The 25,821-nt window shown below is 37.7% G+C and overlaps 1 long non-coding RNA gene across 3 annotated transcripts in view; it reads left to right on the top strand.

Moving 5' to 3' along the window:
- The window catches only part of LOC108351206 (uncharacterized), an 80,836-nt gene that overhangs the window by 16,651 nt on the left and 38,364 nt on the right, over positions 1 to 25,821 (top strand). The window contains exons 3-4 of one of the 3 annotated variants that reach the window (XR_015622276.1): positions 7,290 to 7,342; positions 10,102 to 10,411. The exons of 1 other annotated variant lie outside the window; for it this stretch is intronic. This is a non-coding gene — a long non-coding RNA (uncharacterized LOC108351206). Of the gene's footprint in view, positions 1 to 7,289; positions 7,343 to 10,101; positions 10,412 to 25,821 lie in introns of those variants that run through there. One more of the 3 variants, XR_015622275.1, reaches the window with a different exon arrangement.

The raw sequence follows: 25,821 nt of genomic DNA, 5'->3' as shown, positions 1-25,821 counted from the left end.
TCCTTATTGTTCAGTATTATCAAAAAGACAAAACAACAGATAATAAGGAAATTCAAAGAAACATTAGGTCATACTTCAAAAGATTGAACCCCCCAAAATAATCTTTTTAAACATAATCAATCACTTTCTACACAGACATCACTTACCAAAGCTACATAAAGACCACATAGACTATTTAAATAGCCCCATAACCCCTAAAAATTAGAAGCAGTCTTTAAAAGTCCCCCCTACCAAAAAGCCCAAGGTCTGATGCATTTAGTGCAGAATTCTACCAGACTTTAAAAGAGAAGCTAATGTCAATATTTCTCAAACTATTCCACAAAATAGAAACAGAAGTAACACTGCCAAACACACTCTATGTGGCCACAGTCATCCTGATATTTATTTGAATGGTAAAAAACGGCAGTTTGTAAATAATAGAGAAAAATCCAATGAATTGATTGGCTAATATATTGTCAGTTATATTTGGAATTAATTCTCTTGAATTATATAATACAATTTACTGGAAAGCAAACTTCTAAAATGTTTTGAAAATGAAAATTTAGATGCTGGACACATGTTTGTATCAAGGATTTATTGATAATATAGCAAGAAGAAGCAGAAGGAACCAATAACCATCATATACATTATTTGTAAATGTGCACCTCTTTTCTTTTTAAAGAAAAGTTTATGTTAAATAAGAACGATTTTAACACTTTAAAATTTTTCTGAAGACTTTCTTTGATGAGAAAAGGAAAAGACTACATATTAATTTCCAGACCTTGTCACCACACTGTTCATTTTAATTATTACAAGTAGCATTGATGGTGTTATTAAAGCATTTAGTATCTATTTTTATAGGTAAGTAAAATGGCATGCTGAAGTTATTAAATCATTTGCTGTCTATTTTTATAGGTTGGGGAAATGACATCCTGGAGTTATTAAAGCATTTAGTGTCTATTTTTATAGACAGGCAAAACCATATTCCAGTGAAGTTAGTTGCTGAATCCTTAAATGCAGAGCTAGTAAATAACACAGACAGAGTTAAGCTCCCAAACTTTAGCCAAAAGTATAAAGTAACCTCAATATGGTTACTTCTGATACATACTTGTATTTCACTATTAAAAGTTATATTAAAATTATTATTTTTGACATTTCCAGTCTTAGAGTCTGAAAGATCAATACTAAGCATCAACAATAGATACTTAGTAAGGGAACAAATAATTATCTATAAAAGCAAAAATTGAAATACAGTCATATATATGAATGAGAAATAGAAAAAAAGTTAATGTGTCTTTTTGGGAAGTAAAATAAAGGGTGCCTGGGGCTTGGGTGAGCAAGAGGACTTGCACTACATATGTGAAGATCTGAGATCAAATCCCAGATACACACACATAACGCTGTCTAATTGGAAAGAAAAGACATATGTTGCCCATTATAGTTGGAAGTGACAAATAAACAAATCTTGTGACATTGCAGAAGTCAGTGATGTGCTCTAAGTTGTCTCCTCTTTGCATTCACAGATGAAATAATGAGAAAATGTGAAGTTATTCTAGGCAGTGGCGTTTACAGGTTTCTATTATTCACTTACATATAACATACCAGGAAGAAGTCAGATTATTAAATCTTGCCTGATTCTAAGTAGCAGGAAAGAGAGAAAAATAGTGTGTGTGTGTGTGTGTGTGTGTATGTGTGTGTGTGTGTGTGTGAGAGAGAGAGAGAGAGAGAGAGACAGAGAGAGAGAGACAGAGAGAGACAGAGAAAGAGAGAGAGAGAGACAGAGAAATTCAACAAACTGAAATGTGGTAAAAAATTAGGACACTGAATTTATTCACAGGATTATTCAAGCTTCTTGTTTGCGCTCCTAGTATATCAAAATATAGTGCATAAAATTAGAAGACACCATGGCATGGGCTCTTTATCTGTTTTGGAAGCATTCAATCTTAGTCTGAAAGTAAACGGGATGATGTTAGCCATGCATTTTTATTCTGATGAAATAGTCCTATAATTTTTTTCATTTTTGTTATTTCAACACAGGATTTTTTGTATAACAGTCCTGGCTGTCCTGAAAATATCTCTATAGACCAGGCTGGCCTTGATCTCATAGAGAACTGTCTGCCTGTGCCTCCTGAGTGCTGGAATTAAAGGCATACACCATCATTTGGGGCAAAAATAGTTATATCATTAAATAATTTTTATACTAAATCCAGTCAGCTATTTTATAGATACTCCATAAAGGGATATAGAAAAGATAATAATAAAGGTAGAAGAAAATATAACCCAAGGCTCCTATCATGCCTGTTGACTACTACAAAATGGTTTATCATTAAAATTTTTCTTTGAAAATATTCAAATGTTAATGATTCTGAAAGTTGGCAAAAGAAAAATCCTGACTTATTGTTTATATTCCACAGTATTTACATTGTTCAGTAGGCTGTGACCACAGAAGAGACTCAACCCAGGCATAGTACTTTGTGACTTGGGATGTGTAGCCATAGATGGACATCAATATCAAACAACCTGCCCTTCCTAGGTTTAGCGACTTCTAGAGGAGAGGGGACAGAAGACACAAAGGAACAGAAGGACGGGGAGGAAATTTTGTTTGAAATGCTGTGTTTTGCACATGGTATGACTGTTGCACATGTGACGGCTCGGTAGCTACGGTTATCTGTCCAAAGTCAAGCAGTTCCATTCCAGCATGGATGAGGAGGTACTCCTGAGGCCCTAAGCGAGTTGGTTTACTCTCTTTGGGAGTTTGACGGTTGGTAGGCTGCGCACATTCCAGTGGATATATCTATACCCACATGCATAGGGATAGCACTGTCCCAATCCAGTAGCTTAGACTTTCAAAAGAAAAATATGTGAGGAGAGCATGTTGTAAAGAATGCATTAAATGAAGCTGCAGTTAGTTGGAGCAGAGGGTTGGAAATTTGGTCAAGATAGATTGTACATATTTATGTACAAAATTTTCAAAACATATATAAAATATTATTTTAAAAAGATAAAAATGAATAAAAAAAGAAAAGAATGTCAGAACATATTAATGGAAGGAAAACAGGCAAAATAACCACCCTTTGGATTTTACTACAAAATTGGTTAAATATTTTCAGGACTAGGTCTGATAGACTTTAAACAAGCAGTAATTCAACAATGTCCTATGAGTCATATATTAGTTGTCCATCACCCACTTATAATTTTGATGTCTGTTTCTACCAGCATGAGACTCAGATTAAGTTGTCAGTCTTTCTTATCAAATTTCCTCACAAGCACTTCTTTACCACATTTGAGGTTGAGTGTTTAGCTTCTATTTATTTATTTATTTATTTATTTATTTATTTATTTATTTATTTATTATTAGACATTTTTCTTTACTGACATTTCAAATGATATTCCCTTTCCTGGTTTCCAGTCCATAAGCCCTCATCCCCTTCCACTCCTCCATACGGGTATTCACCCATCCATGCCCGTTACTGTGCCCCCTACATTCCGCTGCACTGGGGGTCCAGCCTTGGCAGGACCAAGGGCTTCCCCTTCCACTGGCGCCCCAACAAGGCTATTCACTGCTACCCATGCAGTTGGAGCCCTGGGTCAGTCCATGTATAGTCTTTCGGTAGTGGTTTAGTGCCTGGAAGCTCTGGTTGCTTGGCGTTGTTGTTTTATGGGGTTGCCAGCTCCTTCAGCTCTTTCAATCCTTACTCTAATTCCCCTCAAGGGGTCCTGTTCTCAGTTCAGTGGTTTGCTGCTAGCATTGACCTCTGAATTGGACATGCTCTGGATGTGTCTTTCAGGAGAGATCTATATCCCATTCCTTTCAGCATGCATTTTTCGCTTCATCAATCTTATTTAGTTTTGGCATATATATATATATATATATATATATATATATATATATATATATATATATATATATATATGGGTCACATGTGAGGCAGGCTCTGAATGGCCATTCCTTGAGTAGCTGCTCTAAACTTTGCTTCCATATACTCTCCTAAGGACTATTTTTCCCCTTTTAAGAGAGAGTGGGAGCATCCGCATTTTGATCATCCTTCTTATTGAGCTTCCTCTGGTCTGTGGATTTTATCTTGGGTAATTTGAGCTTTTGGGCTAATATCCACTTATCAGTGAATGCATACAAAGTGTGTTTTTCTGTGATTGGGTTACCTCACTCAGGAAGATATTTTCTAGTTCTTTCCATTTGCCTATGAATTTCATGAAGTCATTGTTTTGGATAGCTGAGTAGTACTCCATTGTGTAGATGTACCACATTTTTTTGAATCTATTCCTCTGCTGAAGGGCATCTGGGTTCCTTCCCGCTTCTGGCTATTATAAATAAGGCTGCTATAAACATAGTGGAGCATGTGCCTTTGTTGTATGTTGGAACATCATTTATGTATATGCCCCGGAGGGGTATAGCTGGGTCCTCAGATAGTCGAATGTTCAATTTTCTGAGGAACCTCCAGACTGATTTCCAGAGTGGTACAAGTTTGCAATCCACCAACAATGGAGGAGTGTTACTCTTTCTCCACATACTTGCCAGCATCTGCTGTCACTTGACTTTCTTTATCTTAGCCATTCTGACTGGTGTGAGGTGAAATCTCAGGGTTGTTTTGATTTGCATTTCCATGATGACTAAGGATATTGAACATTTCTTTGGGTGTTTTTTGGCCATTTGATAATCCTCAGCTGAGAAAGTTTTGTTTAGCTCTGTACCCCATTTTTAAAAGGGTCATTTGGCTCTGTGGAGTCTAACTTCTTGAGTTCTTTGTATATTTTGGGTATTAACCCTCTATCAGATATAGGATTGGTAAAGATCTTTTCCCAATCTGTTGGTTGTCATTTTGTCCTAATGACAGTGTATTTTGCCTTATAGAAGCTTTGCAGTTTTATGAAGTCCCATTTGTTGATTCTTGATCTTAGAGCATGAGCCATTGGTGTTTTGTTCAGGAAATTTTCCCCAGTACCCATGTGATCGAGACTCTTCCCCACTTTTTCTTCTGTTAGTTTGAGTGTATCTGGTTTGATATGGAGGTCCTTGATCCACTTGGACTTAAGCTTTGTACAGGGTGATAAGAATGGATCGATCTGCATTCTTCTACATGCTGACCTCCAGTTGAACCAGCACCATTTGTTGAAAATGCTATCTTTCTTCCATTGGATGGTTTTAGCTCCTTTGTCAAAGATCAATTGGCCATAGGTGTGTGGGTGGTATCACTGTGAAGCCCTGTCTGGACTGTGTGACCTAAGCTTGTATTGATTCTCTTTGCTTCCTGAGTGCTGGGACTTCAAGAGTCTGTCCATATCCTGCTTCTAATACCTCTTTTTATCAGACATTTCAGTCAAAAGAAATGAATCCGAGGGTATTTCACACGTATAGATCTCAGAGGCCAAGATTACATGAAACTCAAAGTATTTAGCATTATAAAGAGTAAGCATGTGCTATATTATTTAAGTTGTCATATTGAGCTTGGATTATATATTGAGATACACAATTATTGTCAGATGTACAGAATGCTGAAGGTGAAACACGCCATTATTTTCTAGAGGAATTTTTGTTTTATGCTAGACTATAAAACATTATCCTTATATTAAAATATGAAAACCTGGTATATACATAACACACACACACGTTTGTGTGTGTGTGTGTGTGTGTGTGTGTGTGTGTGTGTGTTAGTTCATTTAGATAGGCAGATGTTAAAGTACATTTTCTGTTTCCATCCATCCAGTCTTCCCAAGGTCATCCTTTCCACAGCTCAGCTATTTCCAGAAACTGTAAAGATTAGCTGATATTGTTTTCTGCCATCTATCATTCCAGATCAGTGTTGAAAAGTTTCAAAATAATTCTTACTGGTTTAGATCAAAATTTTGTTAGCATATCATATCTACAGGACATTGTTAATAATTGCATAATTTTTTCAAAAGCAAAATGTTTATAGTATGTTGCTTAACAGATAAATATCATGGCAAAGCCACAGAGACTCGGTGTGTGTCCATGCATATGCGTGTGTGTGTGTGTGTGTGTGTGTGTGTGTGTGTGTGTTTTACATGAACATGTATGCAGGTACATTCACTGTGCATGAGATGTGGAGACCAGAGGTCATTGTTCCGTATCTCTCATGTACTTGCACACTAACCACCTCTTTGGCATAAGTTCTCACAATAAGCCTTAAACTCACTAATCAGCTATACTGGCTTGCCAGTGAGTACCTGATAATCTCATGCTCCCTCCGTTGCTGATAAAATTATGTATATCTCCGTGTTCAACTTTTTTTTGTTTATTTCTATATTTTTTTATTAACTTGAGTATTTATTATATACATTTCAAGTGTTATTCCCTTTCCCGGTATCCGGGCAAACATCCCCCTCCCCCCTCCCCTTCCTTATGGGTGTTCCCCTCCCAACCCTCCCCCCATTGCCGCCCTCCCCCCACCAGTCTAGTTCACTGGGGGTTCAGTCTTAGCAGGACCCAGGGCTTCCCCTTTCACTGGTGCTCTTACTAGGATATTCATTGCTACCTATGAGGTCAGAGTCCAGGGTCAGTCCATGTATAGTCTTTGGGTAGGGGCTTAGTCCCTGGAAGCTCTGGTTGCTTGACATTGTTGTACTTTTGGGGTCTCGAGCCCCTTCAAGCTCTTCCAGTTCTTTCTCTGATTCCTTCAACGGGGGACCTATTCTCAGTTCAGTGGTTTGCTGCTGGCATTCGCCTCTGTATTTGCTGTATTCTGGCTGTGTCTCTTAGGAGCGATCTACATCCGGCTCCTGTCGGTCTGCACTTCTTTGCTTCATCTATGTGAGTTCTGGGAACCCAAGCTTGGATCCTCATCAGCATGGCTATTTTGGTGACCACAATCAACAGCTTTGAAAAAAAAAACATATTTAACGTTTACTAAACTCACAAGTAGACTCATAATGAGGTAGCATAAGAAGATCCAAGGTTGGAGAGTCAACTGTCTTAATTAATCAGAGAATAGAAATGTTGATATGATGGGACTCTTACCATCTCAGAGAATATGCTACCATCTATAGAACTGACATAATAATTGCATTAAGACTACTGTTAGGATGCAGTGAAAAGCCTAGGGCTATTATGGTCACATTTCATAGGCTTCATATCATCAGACATTATTATTCTTTAGTGCCTCTTGGGAACTGAATTGTATATAATGAAATTCATGAAAATGAAAATACCTTATGTAAAATACAATTGAATTTTTTTCTAATGACTTGTTTAGGACAATGTACCTTCCCAATGAAGGAGTTTAACTATATACCTTCTCTTTCTCCACTTGTTTTAATTCTTTGTCTGTGGTCAGATAGAAGACTTCTACACCAAGAACAATTTTTTTTCCTTCAGAGACATAAAAAGGTACAGATTTTAATATTTTTAAAAGTTAAATCTGGATGTCCTACATCTTATAACGAAGTTAATTTTCCTTTAATGTGCCTGGAACTTTTCCAAGATTTAAATTGGAATTTTGAATCTGATTTTGCTGTAAAGGAATTGATATTTTACATGATGGATTTTTTTAAACAAGACTTAAGTCAACCAAATAATGCTTCTGGCAGGGTTTATGCTTACAGCATTTGGAAACAATTTGTCAGAAGTACCTTGACTTTCAGAGTCTCCATAGCATGAATATTTGGAGGCCATGTTCTTTGGCTATCTTCTAGAGAGGATAAATCCAGTTAAAATACCCACTTACAACTCTTTGACTCCTTCAATTTAAGGTGCAACCTAGTCAGGGAAGAGAATCAACCCAGAGACAGAAGGATCATGATGCATGATCCAGTCAGGTGAAACCACCACTTCCCCAAATTAAATTGGTTATGAAACATGAAAAAGGGGTCTACACTCTCCAAGGAAGTAAGACATTGTTAAACAACAAAATGGATTCCAAAATGCAATATAGTGAAAGCTGCCTAGTACATAAAAAACTTTTTTTGACAATCTACAATAGGAAGAGCCCGGGGAGATGCACAACTCAGATACAATTTGCGGCTTCATCTAGTTTTCAGTGTATTATAGCAAGAACACTAAATGAAACCTCAGGCATCACGCAAAAAAGAAGGAAGAGGTAGAGAAAAAAAATTAATGAAAGGTCTTTAGTGACCTGACAAATAAAGATATTGCTGTCTCATATTTGACAAGTACAATGTGATATTTTTTCTTAATTGATTTTATATTTTCACAGGATAAAATATATAAGAAAAATGTATGCTAAATAAACTGAAAAATAGTACACAGGATAAAACAAATATGCATAGTTATTGTCTTACGTTGACAACATTCATCTTTTTCTTTTTTTTTCCTATGCACTTCTTTTTCAGCTTGATAATAACTGTCCTTGCCAAGTTTCTGTAGGCATGTGTTCATCAGGGGCACAATACAGAGAACTCACTGAGGTCAGAGACATGCTATAAAATTTTTAGCTTGAAAGAACCAGACAGGGCTTAAACAGCTTTCATTCTGTAGTTCTAAGAGAGGGATTTGCATATGAATGAAAGCAGATAGTTTGAACACATTTCCAAAGAATTGACAAGGCAACTCTATGCAAAACACTAAATCAGTGTTCTAAAGAAATCCACCAAGGAAAACCATCAAAAGATTCAAATTCCTCATTTGACAAGTAATGTCCTTTGTTTTGGTGTACATGTTCCTTTTTCTAATATTTTAACTAATACAAGATTTTCACACTGGCCCCTTTACTCACTTCTCTTCCTTTCTTCTTAGCAGTTTAGTAAGATCTGGGGAAGTAACATACAAATTTAGAGTGAGGAAGCAGAAACCTTTCAGTGAGTAGATATTGTTCCCATTTTTTCAAAATCCAATTCGAATATGGCAATCTCTAGATAAAGAAGGTTTGTTTAACAATATTTAATTATCATGCATTTATGAAAATACTGGTAATCTATAAAAATTTTGAAAAATTATAATTGAATCTTATTACAGTTTTAAGTACACTTTCAACTTTGTTAATAATGTAGTGCACTTCTCTCTATCTCTCTGTCTCTCTCTGTCTTTCTGTCTCTTTTTCTGTCTCTATCTCTGTCCCTGACTCTGTCTTTCTTTCTTTCTGTGTCACTGTCTGTCTCTGTCTCTATCTCTGTCTCTGTTTGTCTCTGTCTGCCTGTCTGTCTGTCTCTGCCTATCTCTGTCTCTGTCTCTGTCTGTCTGTCTCTCTGTGTGTATTTGTGTGTGTGCCTGTGTGTATGTGTGTGTGTATGTGCGTACGTGTGTGTGTTCCAGTGTCTGTGGTGCACTCAGAAGCTCAGAAGTATGGATGCATGAGGGCGCGGGTGAATCAACATGTGACTATGTGTGGTCAAATGGGGGCCAAAGGTCCATCCTGCTCGCATTTTTCAGGCGTTATCTACCTTGTTTCTAAAGTACAAATATATTGGCCAAAATATTGCCAGAGAATACCAAGGAAGGGATTACAAATTTGGGTCAGCCATCATGCCACTAAGTTTTCTGTGCATTGTATAAAGTAAAGTCGGGTTCTCGTGCTTGCATGGCAGATGCTTTACCAAGTCTGCTGCCTCCTTGGCCCTTACTTTGTTTTGTCGATGAGAAACATGACACCCAGAACAACTAACTAAACTCTGCTTTACCTATGTGACACTATAGCTCAGAGTGCCTTGGTATCAACATAAGCATGTATCATACACATCTGCTGACGTCTGAAGAGTATGCAAAGGCACAGTAGATGCACAGCGGCAGTTTTTGTGCCACATATTTTCAGAAGGTGACAGAGGCAACTGCAGAAGTTTCCTCATGTCCTCTTTGCTTTATGAAGCTCCACATAGTTTAATTGTCATGCTTCCTTTGTTTTAGCTAATAACAACGTGATGATGCTAGCCTGCAATTAGAGATGTTAGGAGTGCATCTCAAACCTTATTCATGTTCTCCCACTTACAAGGTTCAGAAAGTGGTAGATTTAGTTCCCATGTCTGACATGTAAGGTCCGTTTCACTTCTGGGAATCTTCAGGGTCGGATGACATTATATTTGTCCAGTGGCATATGCCTTACGTGGCAATACAGCACTGCATTGTAATGTAAATGAACAAGTATAAGATTCTATTACAGACATATCAATGACACAAATTTTAATAATGTTTTACAGTTTATGAAGATCATAAAGTGGGAGAAATTGTGGAAACTCGAATCAAGATTATTGTAGGCCCACTCATTGGGGAGCCCTTGTTCTGTGATATCATCACTGTTCTGCACCTAACATCTCTTAGAAGACACATAAGAATCATGGGAGAACATAATCAGACAGAATCGTCAGTGAAGCAAGTGTCGAGCCTAAATATTATGTTCTCCAGCTTCCTATGAGCTTCCCATCAGTACCACGACTCTATCTCCATAATACAAGCCTGCACATGAGATTTTACTATATGTGATTAAATAACACAATATTTTAAAGAAATATTGACTGGATAGCAATTTTCTACTAAGAACAACTTCTCTGTAAAAAAAATCCCGCTAGCCTCTGTATACAACAAAGTGCTCAGTAGCAGGAAACTTGATATCTGTGCTCTTTGTACTAATTTAGAGAGTCATATCTTTTGGTTTGCTGACTCCCTGCTTTTTCCCTATATGATCATGGACATCCAGTATTGCCAAGTAAGGCATATGCCTTTGGGTAAAGGTAGTAGAATCCTACTCTGGAGATTCCAAGTAGAAGATGTCTGCCCTCTCAGAGAAGGGGTAAGGGAAAGAGTCATTGAGGAGAGATTATGAGAGGGAATGACTGGAATGGGGGCAGCAATAATCAGGATATAAAGTGAATAGAAAACAAAAACCTATGAATAGCAAATGCAGAAAACAAAGAATAGATAGGTTAATAATTTTTTTCTAGTAAAAGCTGGGAAATCTAGAATTTCAGCATGCTAAATGCCTCGTCCATTGCGTTCTTCATGGATTTTTGTATTGTGTAGCTGTTCTTAGTAAACACCCTGTATTTCATCAAATATGTTGAGCTTGTGAGTTGGTGAAACCCGATAAAGCTCCCCAATGGCTTTTGACTTTACCTGGCTTTCTTTAATTAGATTATACAGAACAATATTGGCTAACGTCATTCCTCCTGGGTTGCAATTAACTTAATCCAAAGTATCCCTCAGTCTTTAATGGGCTTTTGATCTGGGAGTGTTGTTTTGTTCAGGCTATCTCCAACTTATTGATGTGATGGGTACTGGGTAACACTGATAATGGAGGTCATTCTCTTCAATTAACTTTAAATACTTTTCGGTTTATGATGAAGTGGATAAAATAGATATTCATCTGTATTGTATCTTTCTTTAACAAATGCCTTTATGAAGGCATTTATCGATAAACCATTTTTTAAATAAATACATTTTCTGCAAGTGCTCTTGAGAAAATAGAAATTCTCAAAATTCTTTCTTTTTGTCCTTTTACTATGAAGATGCTCATATTGAAACTATGAATGCTAGGAGCAGCGCTTAGGACAGGATCATTCAAACACAGGCTTTTGGCAAGAAATAAGCTGCGGGTTACTGAGTTGCAGGAGAATGTAGAGTATGTGCCATTGTGCGTATTCTTCACACACTTTTGAAAACTTCTGTCCTGCTGTGTAACAATCAAATCTCTCTGCACATGCAATTACTTGTCATGTAATGTATATAATTGTCCTAAGTTTAGAATTACTAACTTAACATGTACAGGAATTATTCAGACAACTGTCATTCCAAGTTTAAATGCTTATAATTAGGAAAAGGCTTCATAGAGTTTTCTATAACATGTGTGTAAGTATAAATAAAGTAACACCTTATGCTGATGACTTTGATCTTCTTTATACTTATGGCTATAAGAAAGGAATATCAAATGTCAAAAAAAAAAAAAACCATTTAGAAAAACAAACTTAGCATGTCAAGTTTTCCGAATGTGTTAGAAGATATGCTAGACTGTCACATATGTTACCCAATTAATTTCATAAACACTGTAAGATTTATGAATTTTTTTGCTTTAATTCGTGTCTGAGAAAATCAGCACGCTAGTGTTACAACTTGAATTTTAATGCACATCTGGGTCATGTCAAAACTGCTTCTTACCTTCCAACACAAAGGAGGTGTTTGAGAAAATATGTTAATGCGATTGGTTAAAATATAAATGGCTTGCAGAAATTATGAATTATAAATCTTGTCTAAATGTTTAAGAAACAGAGAATATAAACTAAATTGCAATGACCACAACTAAACAAACTGGTAGGGGATTAGGGAGAGGGAGAGCCGGGGCGGGGGGGGGGGGATACTTGGTATTCTTAGAACACACAGGACATGAATGGATGAATGGTTCCTGCAAACAAAATTAGTCATTTTTGCTTGCTAAGGATATGAGGTGAAATTATCATGAACACTTAATATGTCTCTATGAATGAAAAGTATAAAATATGTATGCAAAGCATTCATTTGTGATCTTACATGCATAAATCCCCATATGTAAAGAATCATTTAAAGCCAATGATCTATTCTAGTTTGAAAGAAAATTGCATGCTACATTTTAGTAGCTTTTTTAATGTGAGAATGTAGGGTGCTTTGTTGACCTCCACGGATACAAAGTGTTTCCCTGAGTAGAAGAAAGTTTTAGAGGAATTCTTCTGAATTGCCTCCTTCTGAAAAGACCAACATGAGTATTGACTCAAACAGGGACACTTGAGAGCAAGACAGTAGGCTTCCCACTCTGAAGAGAGATTTGCTGTGTAAAACTACCTTGTGTATCTGCAGTCCAGAGAGGAGCTAGGTTAAGTGCACATTGTTCTCTGGTTGTATTAGAATGCAAGGCAATTTCTGTTTCTTATCAAAGTATTTATCATTTTCCTTTTGAATTATTTCAAAGACACAGACTCAGACATGCAGGAAGTCTAACACAGTAACCAGAAATGTCAATCTTTTGTTACAAATAAGCAAATGGTCTCTAAGAAGGAGAAATATCTTCAGATTCACTGAAAAAAAAGGAGAAATAAATAAAGAAAAAAGAAAAATGCTCATAGAACTTACTGTGAGCTCACGTCTAGCCAACACTTGGAGTATTTTAACAGTTGAAGTTTCGAAGCCAAATGCCATGTGAATTTGCTCTGGTTCCTCAGAGGAACAGTCAGTTTCTTCTATCTTCAAGGCCTGAGTTATCTTTACAACTTGGAGCAATGGACCCACTCAATACCTGCTTCCATAGCCTGGGAGATTCTTGATTGAATTTCAAAGGCCTGGCTGGTAGGTCCCCAGAAAAGCCAGTCCTTTCTTAGAATACAGACAAGAGCCTTTTGAAAAGATTTACATGTCAAAGAGCTCCTGAGAATCATGAACTGCCTTTGGGAATGCAGGTGTTTTAAAACCAGAGAAAGTGGAGGGTGGGGGTACTGTCTCTGAAGGTTGGTCAAGCTGAGAGCGTCAAAATATTATGTTTTGTAAATCAATTCAAGTATTAGTGTTTGAGTTTCAACTTTTGGAGTTTAACTTTATACATATACCCAAAGAAAATTATTTAGTGCTTAAGCATATGTATTTTCTTCTGCTTTTCAAACAGCCATTCTCCTGTCATAATATCCATGAATCATTACCGTTAGTTCTTTTGCACTCAACAAAATAACTTTTACTGCACGTTATACTTGAAAAGAATTTAACATTGGACTTTGAAACTTTCTTCATCAGTTTTATTTGCTCTAATTAAAACAGGATTAGTTGATATTCACAAGTCATTTACAAAAACGCATTACTGCATTCAGAGAAAACATCTAATTATAGAAACGAGTGGGGAATTGCAAGGCTTCGAGTTTACCCTAATATTTTCTTTACACCATCATTTTCAAAGCTTCATTAATAAATGGTTATTAACACCCTCTGAGGATGAGAATCTGGGTCCCACATTTAACTCAGTCTTTTAAATGTAGCTACAGAATTTTCCTAGAAAGAATGTAAGACTGGAAATAGGAGGAATGGGGGGAAGGCGAGAGGGAGAGAGGGAGAGGGAGAAAGGGAGAGGGAGGGAGACGGAGGGAGGGAGAGGGAGGGAGAGGGAGAGAGATTGAGACAGAGACACAGAGACACAGAGACACAGAGACACAGACACAGAATAATCAAGTGGATCTTTAGAGTGTATGTTATGGGTCTGTCAGGGGTCTGTCAGAGGAACTTATGAATCAAGATGATAAGCAACCTAACCTAACCTAGCTCACAGATGCAGTAAATAAACATTTAATAATTATATATTTGCTCCTAATTTGTGTTCTATAATTCCATATATTCTATTATAAAAGAGTAGTAGGAACATAAAGGGGCTCTGGAATAATTTGGTAAAGTTATATTCAGCATTTGAACATAAATTTCTAGCCGAATGCCACGTAATCAAAGAACAAACAATATCCTGGAATGTAGATCAGATATGTGAGTCCTAGCCTAGCATTCTTGAAATCTAAATCAGGCATGGTCTGGGATTCTTGATGCTCCTTCCTAAAGAAAGTAAACAAAAGAAATCTTGGGCCATTAAGATGGCTCAGTTGGTAAAGACACCTGTCCCAAGCCTGGTAGCCTCAGTTTAGTCCCTGATACCTGTGTGGTAGAATGAGAAAGAAACAACTCCTGTAATTAAGTCTTGTGAGCTGCACAAGTATATGCCTTCCAATAAATAAGAGATTCTAAATAGTCTTGACTTGGTGTACTGCCAGCTCTGAGACTTGTGGAACAAGGTACATAGACTTATTGAAAATACAGGAAGGAAATAGACAATCTTGAGGAAGAAAGGAAGGGTTTTATTGTTGTTTGTTTTGTTGTTGCTGTTGTGGGTGGTGGTGGTGGTCATGGTAGCAAGGAAGACACTAAGATCTCAGTTGTAGAAAAGCCATCCTTAATCACCTCTTAGCTGCTGTCTCTACACCCTACAGAAAGAATACACACAGCTCAGCTCACCCTTGACTTTAGCCTTTGTGTCCCATATCCAGAGGAGACTGAGAAACTGGTGACTCCACGTTTGTAGTTTTGCTTTGCTTTGTTTCCTTTTATTTGTTGTTATACTCAGTTTGTAGAGCTGCTCCGTTTGTAAAGCTTTGCTATGATAGCTGTAGAAAACAAATCCACCACATTCATGAGAGATTATCTAAGCAACAATTCACACGCATATTTAATGTATTGTTATTATTTCCTGAATTAGATCATAATGGCTCTCCTAGGCAATATTATCGGTTTTAAATCTCTTCTTGGGTGAATTTCAACTTCTTGGAGAGTAGAATGTCAGGCGGAATTATTTTCAGAGAGTGTGCTTTCAACCTTGTTGCTGCTTGGTTCCTTCTGCTCTCGTAATTTTAAGACTATGAAGGTCACTTGATTTAACTTTTTACTTTCTGTGTATATATAAATGGTCTTAACTGTGAGTACTATTCCAGATGAAGCCTTAGTGACAGGATGAACAGCAATGATTAGCCCACTTAAGATCTATGCTCTCCATGACTATGCTATATAAATGACATGCCCCCAGTCTCTATGCGCAGGACATGTTCCCAGTCAGTGGATGCATGACACATCCCCAATTCCTACATACATGCAATTCCCACAACCCCTCTGTGCTTGAGAATTCCCAAGTCCCTAGCCTCTCAAAGCAAGTGCAGTCTCACCAGAAACATGGTCCTCAATTTTTTTTTTAAAAAAAATGTGGTAATGCTAATAATTCCTTACACCATGTACCTCCATGTAACTTAAAAACAGGATTGGTGAGGGTGTCTTGAACTCCCTCTGCTTCTGTTTTCTGACATTGACATTACTTTCCACATAATTGAAAAGCAATTCTTCACAGAATTGCCCATTGTTATGTCAGCTCTCATCTCTAAACCAAACACAACATGAGAAAGGGTAATGATAAACTGTCACTGTCTTGGATTTTAGGTGATGGATTCTTGTTAGATTTTGCTATAGATTCCAGGAACTATAATGGTCTCCCTGTGTATTTATTTTTTTAGTTGTGTCAATATCAATTGAAAGCAAGCAATAGAAAGACATCCTCTTAAACAAAAGAATGGATTAAAAAAATGATAAAAATAATATTTAAAAGTAACCCAAATTAAAAATATATCAAAACTTAGAGCTGACGTAGATTTTCATGGCCTTGCTTATTAATTTCTGTGCATGTGGAAGTATGTATGTTCAAGTGTTCAAGACCAGATCCCCACTTTAAAAATAACAACATATTAAAACCTCAGAACTGAACAAAATTAGGAAATAAAATTTCTTTTCAGCCAATGTTTTAAGGGAAATAACATCTGAAATAGCATCTATCTTAGGTTTTCTGATCATGCATAAAGGAGACACAGAGCCTAGATAAGACTTGGATAAATAATTGAGTGCATGTGTAGTCGCAAGCTAAAGTGAACAAGGTAACCAAATTATAGAAGTATAAATGTAAATAACTCCATATTAGTAGATCTATCTCCAATAATTTCCAGATTTTGATAGTCTCAGAAAATGTATTTAATGTGGTCAACTTTATTTACTACTTCCCCTAAGCAGTCTGGTTCCACTGAATAATACTTGCTTTGTTTTGCCTTTGGATTTTTGCTTTCAACATTTTATTTTATTGATTACATTTTAAGTCTATAGTTAATGTTAAAAATTAATACTGCTATTGTAGAAATTGCTGCTGTTATAGAAATTCCAGTATGCACATCTATGTACATACATGCTAGGTAAATGAATATGACTAAGGACTAAATCAGGAAATATGAGCCCTTGAAGTTTACCCCTAGAATATACTGACATTAAATACTTCCACTATAACTTTTAATTACTTTATTTATTTATTTATTTATTTATTTATTTATTTATTTACTTACTTACTTACTTACTTAACTATTTAGTTGTTTTATGTAGTGGGCATGCCATAGTACCATGTGTCTGTTCAAAGGATGAGTTGCAAGAAATAGATCCCTCTATCTTACAATATGGAGCCTAGTGATGGAAATCAAATTATCTTGCTTGGGGCTTCATCAATCACGGTATCTTTTCAGCCTTTGGTCATCATAATCATAGATTAAGGGAACTCTCACCCATTATCAGGGAACCTTTTATATTCAGTAGATGATGATCTGCAGACACACACACTGGCCAAAGTGCAAAGAATTAGAAGCTATAGAATGCTCAACCCTAAAAGAAACACATGTACACCTAGATTCAGGGATCATTGATGGAAATGGAGCTAGAGAGAGTATCAGATCCAGAGGTAATAGCTGATTACTGAGAAACTCTTCTGGTCATATTAAAGAAGCTGCACATAGGGACTAACAGCAATTGTAACAGCACCAACAAAACCTATTGTCTTAATCAGAGTTTTACTGATGTGAAAAGGAACCATGACCAAGATAGCTCTTATAAAGGAAAGCATTTAATTGGGGCTTGCTTACAGTTTTAGAGGTTTGGTCCGTTATTATCATAGCAGGGAGAAATGGTGCTGGATTAGTTGACAGTTTTACATCCAGATCTGCATGCTGCAGAAAAAGAGTCACTAGGCCTGTTTTGGGATTGTGAAACCTCAAAGCCTGCCCTAGTGACAAACTAGGCAACTATTCTTAATCCCTCCCAAGTATGCCAAGTAGTTTCCTGATCTCTAAGGATTCAAACTTGAGTCTATGGGAGCCATTCTCATTCAAACCACCACATCTATGCAAGTCCAAGCCAGTCTAAGTTCCAGTATAGATAAGGGAGATGAAGGGAATTCTACCCTTATTCAAGAAGGTGTTAAAAATTTATCAGCTGGGAAAGACATGGTCACTTTTCTCTAAAACTGATAGCTTCAGATAAGTTGAGTCTGCCCAGATGGAAGGCCCCAGACCCAGGAATATTTGTACAGGAGATTGATTTTAAATCGAGAAGAGAAAATTAAAGTAAAGGGCACAAAATTGGTGGGAAGGAGTGGATCTGGTGGAGACAGGGTGAGTGTGATTAAAAGCACAAAATTCTCATATAATTAAAAATAAATCATATTAGATATGAATGGCCACAGATTTTTATTAAAGCAATACTAATGGGTACAATCAGAAAAATAACATTCAATTGGCAAATAATATAAAATATACTTTAACTTGTAGGGAATACAGAAAGGTAGATCCAAATGAAAAAAAAAAACCCATCCATGTCTGTGTTTGTTATTCCTCCCGTCCTTTTATCATATCCTTAAATAGTAACTGTGCACACAATACACTTGCATTACTAATTCGGGTATCTAAGAAGTATGTGGATTTCATTCTCACTTACATGGCCCTTCATGAGTTCCACTCTTTTACATTTCCTAGAGTTTGGAAATGCCCTTGCTAGGATGCTGTAAAGGAAAATCAGTTCAAGCTGATTCTGCCATGAGATTAACCCTCCTATTGTTCAAGGGGGAAGGTCATAAAGATTTTGTTTTCAATAACACATTAGAGTCAGCAGCTGGTGCTGAGAGAAAGGAGCAGCTGGAAGTCTCACTCTGGGTAGGAGTCCTTGCAGCCAATGTGGGACCGAGAGCCATTCTTTCCTGAAGCTGCACATAAGGAGCCTGGGCACATCTGATGGCAGCTGCTCCACGGTTTGCCCAGTGACATTAGCACAAATGCATGTGTGAGTTCACAGTCAGACAGTAATTTGCTCCTGGCAGTGCCATACGTAAATTGAAATCAGAGAATTAAGAAACTGCGTCATCAACAGCAACAAAATCACACATCACACGTGAATGAGGGAGGGATGGCAAGACCTTCCCACAGACACATTCTGCACAAGGAAGGAGGCAATCAATACTCAGAGTCTTTCATACTTATCTTTATGCAAAACTATACTGAATTAAAAGGGAAAACAATTGTGTGGAGAGATTACAGTGCTGGTAATTCAGGGATGAGGAGCCAGTAATTGGGGAAAGGAGGGCTTCTGGGTACATGGGATATCTTGCTCTCTCAATATCTGGTTTCGACTCCATTCCCTTTGAAAATGATTCATCCAACTCATACTTATGGTGTCTACCTGTGACTCTCTTTGTGCTTTGCAGCTAATAGATGTTTCTGAAGAACCATTGATATTTCCAAAGAGGACATCTCATCTACGAGTAGAAAAGAAGTCACGATAAGAACTACAAAGAGTTGGGGAGGTTCAGTTCCATAGAAATAGAACTCCATATATCTTCAGTTCACAACAGCACTGGCAAACCTTCAGGGTGGAATTTCTATACAGGGACAAAGACACTTTGATTGTTATGGATTATCTTTGTAGTTTAACTTATTATCAAATCATGAACAAGAATTTTTAAAAAAAGCATTCAAACCAATGCCAAGTTAGACTGCACTCCAATTCTAAATTCGCAGCTTATAATTGATGGATCCTTTTACCCAGGCTTTTAAAGTAATAAAATATAAATTATATTAAATTGAAAATAAACAAAAACTAAATAGCATGCTTTTTAACTAAGTGGGTAAGTGAAACCGATTTTATTAGAGATGGCATCTACTAGTACCAGATGACTGGAATAAAAATCTAATGCCAATTACCCATCACTCAAGTGAAGTATTTTATAACTCCTTTAAGCACATACCCTTAATGAAAGTATTTCTACTAGGGTGACTGCTGCTTCCTTGTCCTAATATTAAAAGATGCATTAACAACTGGGTTCCAACTTGAGTGGTTTTCTTTTTGTTTATTTTTAAAAGCATATTTTAAAAATTTACTGACATTACCATTTGCAAAGCTTATAAGATTCATTTGTATCTAATAAATTTTGTGTGGGCTAAAGTCAGGAAATACAAAGGCATATGAGGACAATAAAATAAGCTTAAAGTTTTTGTTTTATCTAGAAATTGAAATGTCCTCACCCAGCTGTGCGTGGTAAACAAGGCTGTATATACTGTAGTAGTAATGTGATTCCCGGTAGCAGTGCCTTAAGGTAAAACTGCTCAGCCCTTACTAAATGAATGAGCTCCAAGAAACTGCCAAAATGCCCTGATTTTCAGTATCGCCATCCGTAAGATGGATATAAAGGAGCAATTTCTTAAGACTTCGCTGTGAATACTAAACTGTTTGGTACCTGTTCTGTTCTTTAAAAGTCTTGAGCACATAAAAATCTGTAATGAACATTAGCTCACATGATTTATTGAAATTTCCATATGAGTAGTCAAATCTTTGATGAATAAATGATCACAGAAAAAAAAAAGGGAGGATTTAAAAATCTCAAGAAACTCCTCAGGTTTCATTACCTTTCCCCCACAGTGCCAAGATTAACAGAGCTTTCTGCATTCCTTATAAAAGCCAACTGACCCGCGGATCCCGGCCCGCAGCAGCTCTCTGCTCCCAGACCCGGTGAGAGAGAGACCCAACCGCCTGGTCAGGTGGGCACTCCTGAGGCTGCAGAGCAGAAGAGACCACCAACACTGCTCACCCCTGCCCACATCCCTGGCCCAAGAGGAAACTGTATAAGGCCTCTGGGCTCCCGTGGGGGAGGGCCCAGGAGCGGCAGGACCCCTGCCTGAGACACCGCCGGACCCTGAAGGAAACAGACCGGATAAACAGTTCTCTGCACCCAAATCCCGTGGGAGGGAAAGCTAAACCTTCAGAGAGGCAGACAAGCCTGGGAAACCAGAAGTGACTGCTCCCTGCACACACATCTCGGACGCCAGAGGAAAAAGCCAAAGACCATCTGGAACCCTGGTGCACTGAAGCTCCCGGAAGGGGCGGCACATGTCTTCCTGGTTGCTGCCGCTGCAGAGAGCCCGTGGGCAGCACCCCACGAGCGAACCTGAGCCTCGGGACCACAGGTAAGACCAAATTTTCTGCTGCAAGAAAGCTGCCTGGTGAACTCAAGACACAGGCCCACAGGAACAGCTGAAGACCTGTAGAGAGGAAAAACTACACACCCGAAAGCAGAACACTCTGTCCCCATAACTGACTGAAAGAGAGGAAAACAGGTCTACAGCACTCCTGACACACAGGCTTATAGGACAGTCTAGCCACTGTCAGAAATAGCAGAACAAAGAAACACTAGAGAAATCTGATGGCGAGAGGCAAGCGCAGGAACCCAAGCAACAGAAACCAAGACTACATGCCATCATCGGAGCCCAATTCTCCCACCAAAACAAACATGGAATATCCAAACACACCAGAAAAGCAAGATCTAGTTTCAAAATCATATTTGATCATGATGCTGGAGGACTTCAAGAAAGACCTGAACACACTTAGGGAAGCACAGGAAAACATTAATAAACAAGTAAAAGCCTACAGAGAGGAATCGCAAAAATCCCTGAAAGAATTCCAGGAAAACACAATCAAACAGTTGAAGGAATTAAAAATGGAAATAGAAGCAATCAAGAAAGAACACATGGAAACAACCCTGGATATAGAAAACCAAAAGAAGAGACAAGGAGCTGTAGATACAAGCTTCACCAACAGAATACAAGAGATGGAAGAGAGAATCTCAGGAGCAGAAGATTCCATAGAAATCATTGACTCAACTGTCAAAGATAATGTAAAGCGGAAAAAGCTACTGGTACAAAACATACAGGAAATCCAGGACTCAATGAGAAGATCAAACCTAAGGATAATAGGTATAGAAGAGAGTGAAGACTCCCAGCTCAAAGGACCAGTAAATATCTTCAACAAAATCATAGAAGAAAACTTCCCTAACCTAAAAAAAGAGATACCCATAGACATACAAGAAGCCTACAGAACTCCAAATAGATTGGACCAGAAAAGAAACACCTCCCGTCACATAATTGTCAAAACACCAAACGCACAAAATAAAGAAAGAATATTAAAAGCAGTAAGGGAAAAAGGTCAAGTAACATATAAAGGGAGACCTATCAGAATCACACCAGACTTCTCGCCAGAAACTATGAAGGCCAGAAGATCCTGGACTGATGTCATACAGACCCTAAGAGAACACAAATGCCAGCCCAGGTTACTGTACCCAGCAAAACTCTCAATTAACATTGATGTAGAAACCAAGATATTCCATGACAAAACCAAATTTACACAATATCTTTCTACAAATCCAGCACTACAAAGGATAATAAATGGTAAAGCCCAACATAAGGAGGCAAGCTATACCCTAGAAGAAGCAAGAAACTAATCGTCTTGGCAACAAAACAAAGAGAATGAAAGCACACAAACATAACCTCACATCCAAATATGAATATAAAGGGAAGCAATAATCACTATTCCTTAATATCTCTCAATATCAATGGCCTCAACTCCCCAATAAAAAGACATAGATTAACAAACTGGATACGCAATGAGGACCCTGCATTCTGCTGCCTACAGGAAACACACCTCAGAGACAAAGACAGACACCACCTCAGAGTGAAAGGCTGGAAAACAACTTTCCAAGCAAATGGTCAGAAGAAGCAAGCTGGAGTAGCCATTCTAATATCAAATAAAATCAATTTCCAACTAAAAGTCATCAAAAAAGATAAGGAAGGACACTTCATATTCATCAAAGGAAAAATCCATCAAGATGAACTCTCAATCCTAAATATCTATGCCCCAAATACAAGGGCACCTACATATGTAAAAGAAACCTTACTAAAGCTCAAAACACACATTGCACCTCACACAATAATAGTGGGAGACTTCAACACCCCACTCTCATCAATGGACAGATCATGGAAACAGAAATTAAACAGTGATGTCGACAGACTAAGAGAAGTCATGAGCCAAATGGACTTAACGGATATTTATAGAACATTCTATCCTAAAGCAAAAGGATATACCTTCTTCTCAGATCCTCATGGTACTTTCTCCAAAATTGACCATATAATTGGTCAAAAAACGGGCCTCAACAGGTACAGAAAGATAGAGATAATCCCATGCGTGCTATCGGACCACCACGGCCTAAAACTGGTCTTCAATAACAATAAGGGAAGAATGCCCACATATACGTGGAAATTGAACAATGCTCTACTCAATGATAACCTGGTCAAGAAAGAAATAAAGAAAGAAATTAAAAACTTTTTAGAATTTAATTAAAATGAAGATACAACATATCCAAACTTATGGCACACAATGAAAGCTGTGCTAAGAGGAAAACTCATAGCGCTGAGTGCCTGCAGAAAGAAACAGGAAAGAGCATATGTCAGCAGCTTGACAGCACACCTAAAAGCTCTAGAACAAAAAGAAGCAAATACACCCAGGAGGAGTAGAAGGCAGGAAATAATCAAACTCAGAGCTGAAATCAACCAAGTAGAAACAAAAAGGACCATAGAAAGAATCAACAGAACCAAAAGTTGGTTCTTTGAGAAAATCAACAAGATAGATAAACCCTTAGCCAGACTAACGAGAGGACACAGAGAGTGCGTCCAAATTAACAAAATTAGAAATGAAAAGGGAGACATAACTACAGATTCAGAGGAAATTCAAAAAATCATCAAATCTTACTATAAAAACCTATATTCAACAAAATTTGAAAATCTTCAGGAAATGGACAATTTCCTAGACAGATACCAGGTATCGAAGTTAAATCAGGAACAGATAAACCAGTTAAACAACCCCATAACTCTTAAGGAAATAGAAGCAGTCATTAAAGGTCTCCCAACCAAAAAGAGCCCAGGTCCAGACGGGTTTAGTGCAGAATTCTATCAAACCTTCATAGAAGACCTCATACCAATATTATCCAAACTATTCCACAAAATTGAAACAGATGGAGCCCTACCGAATTCCTTCTACGAAGCCACAATTACTCTTATACCTAAACCACACAAAGACACAACAAAGAAAGAGAACTTCAGACCAATTTCCCTTATGAATATCGACGCAAAAATACTCAATAAAATTCTGGCAAACCGAATTCAAGAGCACATTAAAACAATCATCCACCATGATCAAGTAGGCTTCATCCCAGGCAGGCAGGGATGGTTTAATATACGGAAAACCATCAACGTGATCCATCATATAAACAAACTGAAAGAACAAAACCACATGATCATTTCATTAGATGCTGAGAAAGCATTTGACAAAATTCAACACCCCTTCATGATAAAAGTCCTGGAAAGAATAGGAATTCAAGGCCCATACCTAAACATAGTAAAAGCCATATACAGCAAACCAGTTGCTAACATTAAACTAAATGGAGAGAAACTTGAAGCAATCCCACTAAAATCAGGGACTAGACAAGGCTGCCCACTCTCTCCCTACTTATTCAATATAGTTCTTGAAGTTCTGGCCAGAGCAATCAGACAACAAAAGGAGATCAAGGGGATACAGATCGGAAAAGAAGAAGTCAAAATATCACTATTTGCAGATGACATGATAGTATATTTAAGTGATCCCAAAAATTCCACCAGAGAACTACTAAAGCTGATAAACAACTTCAGCAAAGTGGCTGGGTATAAAATTAACTCAAATAAATCAGTTGCCTTCCTCTATACAAAAGAGAAACAAGCCGAGAAAGAAATTAGGGAAACGACACCCTTCATAATAGACCCAAATAATATAAAGTACCTCGGTGTGACTTTAACCAAGCAAGTAAAAGATCTGTACAATAAGAACTTCAAGACACTGAGGAAAGAAATTGAAGAAGACCTCAGAAGATGGAAAGATCTCCCATGCTCATGGATTGGCAGGATTAATATAGGAAAAATGGCCATTTTACCAAAAGCAATCTACAGATTCAATGCAATCCCCATCAAAATACCAATCCAATTCTTCAAAGAGTTAGACAGAACAATTTGCAAATTCATCTGGAATAACAAAAAACCCAGGATAGCTAAAGCTATCCTCAACAATAAAAGGACTTCAGGGGGAATCACTATCCCTGAACTCAAGCAGTATTACAGAGCAATAGTGATAAAAACTGCATGGTATTGGTACAGAGACAGACAGATAGACCAATGGAATAGAATTGAAGACCCAGAAATGAACCCACACACCTATGGTCACTTGATTTTTGACAAAGGAGCCAAAACCATCCAATGGAAAAAAGATAGCATTTTCAGCAAATGGTGCTGGTTCAACTGGAGGGCAACATGTAGAAGAATGCAGATCGATCCATGCTTATCACCCTGTACAAAGCTTAAGTCCAAGTGGATCAAGGACCTCCACATCAAACCAGACACACTCAAACTAATAGAAGAAAAACTAGGGAAGCATCTGGAACACATGGGCACTGGAAAAAATTTCCTGAACAAAACACCAATGGCTTATGCTCTAAGATCAAGAATCGACAAATGGGATCTCATAAAACTGCAAAGCTTCTGTAAGGCAAAGGACACGGTGGTTAGGACAAAACGGCAACCAACAGATTGGGAAAAGATCTTTACCAATCCTACAACAGATAGAGGCCTTATATCCAAAATATACAAAGAACTCAAGAAGTTAGACCGCAGGGAAACAAATAACCCTATTAAAAAATGGGGTTCAGAGCTAAACAAAGAATTCACAGCTGAGGAATGCCGAATGGCTGAGAAACACCTAAAGAAATGTTCAACATCTTTAGTCATAAGGGAAATGCAAATCAAAACAACCCTGAGATTTCACCTCACACCAGTGCGATTGGCTAAGATCAAAAACTCAGGTGACAGCAGATGCTGGCGAGGATGTGGAGAAAGAGGAACACTCCTCCATTGTTGGTGGGATTGCAGACTGGTAAAACCATTCTGGAAATCAGTCTGGTGGTTCCTCAGAAAATTGGACATTGAACTGCCTGAGGATCCAGCTATACCTCTCTTGGGCATATACCCAAAAGATGCCTCAACATATAAAAGAGACACGTGCTCCACTATGTTCATCGCAGCCTTATTTATAATAGCCAGAAAATGGAAAGAACCGAGATGCCCTTCAACAGAGGAATGGATACAGAAAATGTGGTACATCTACACAATGGAATATTACTCAGC

This window comes from Rattus norvegicus, chromosome 6 (assembly GCF_021556685.1).
Source record: "Rattus norvegicus strain SHRSP/BbbUtx chromosome 6, alternate assembly SHRSP_T2T, whole genome shotgun sequence".
NCBI lineage: Eukaryota > Metazoa > Chordata > Mammalia > Rodentia > Muridae > Rattus > Rattus norvegicus.
This window is presented reverse-complemented; position numbering and strand designations above follow the sequence as displayed.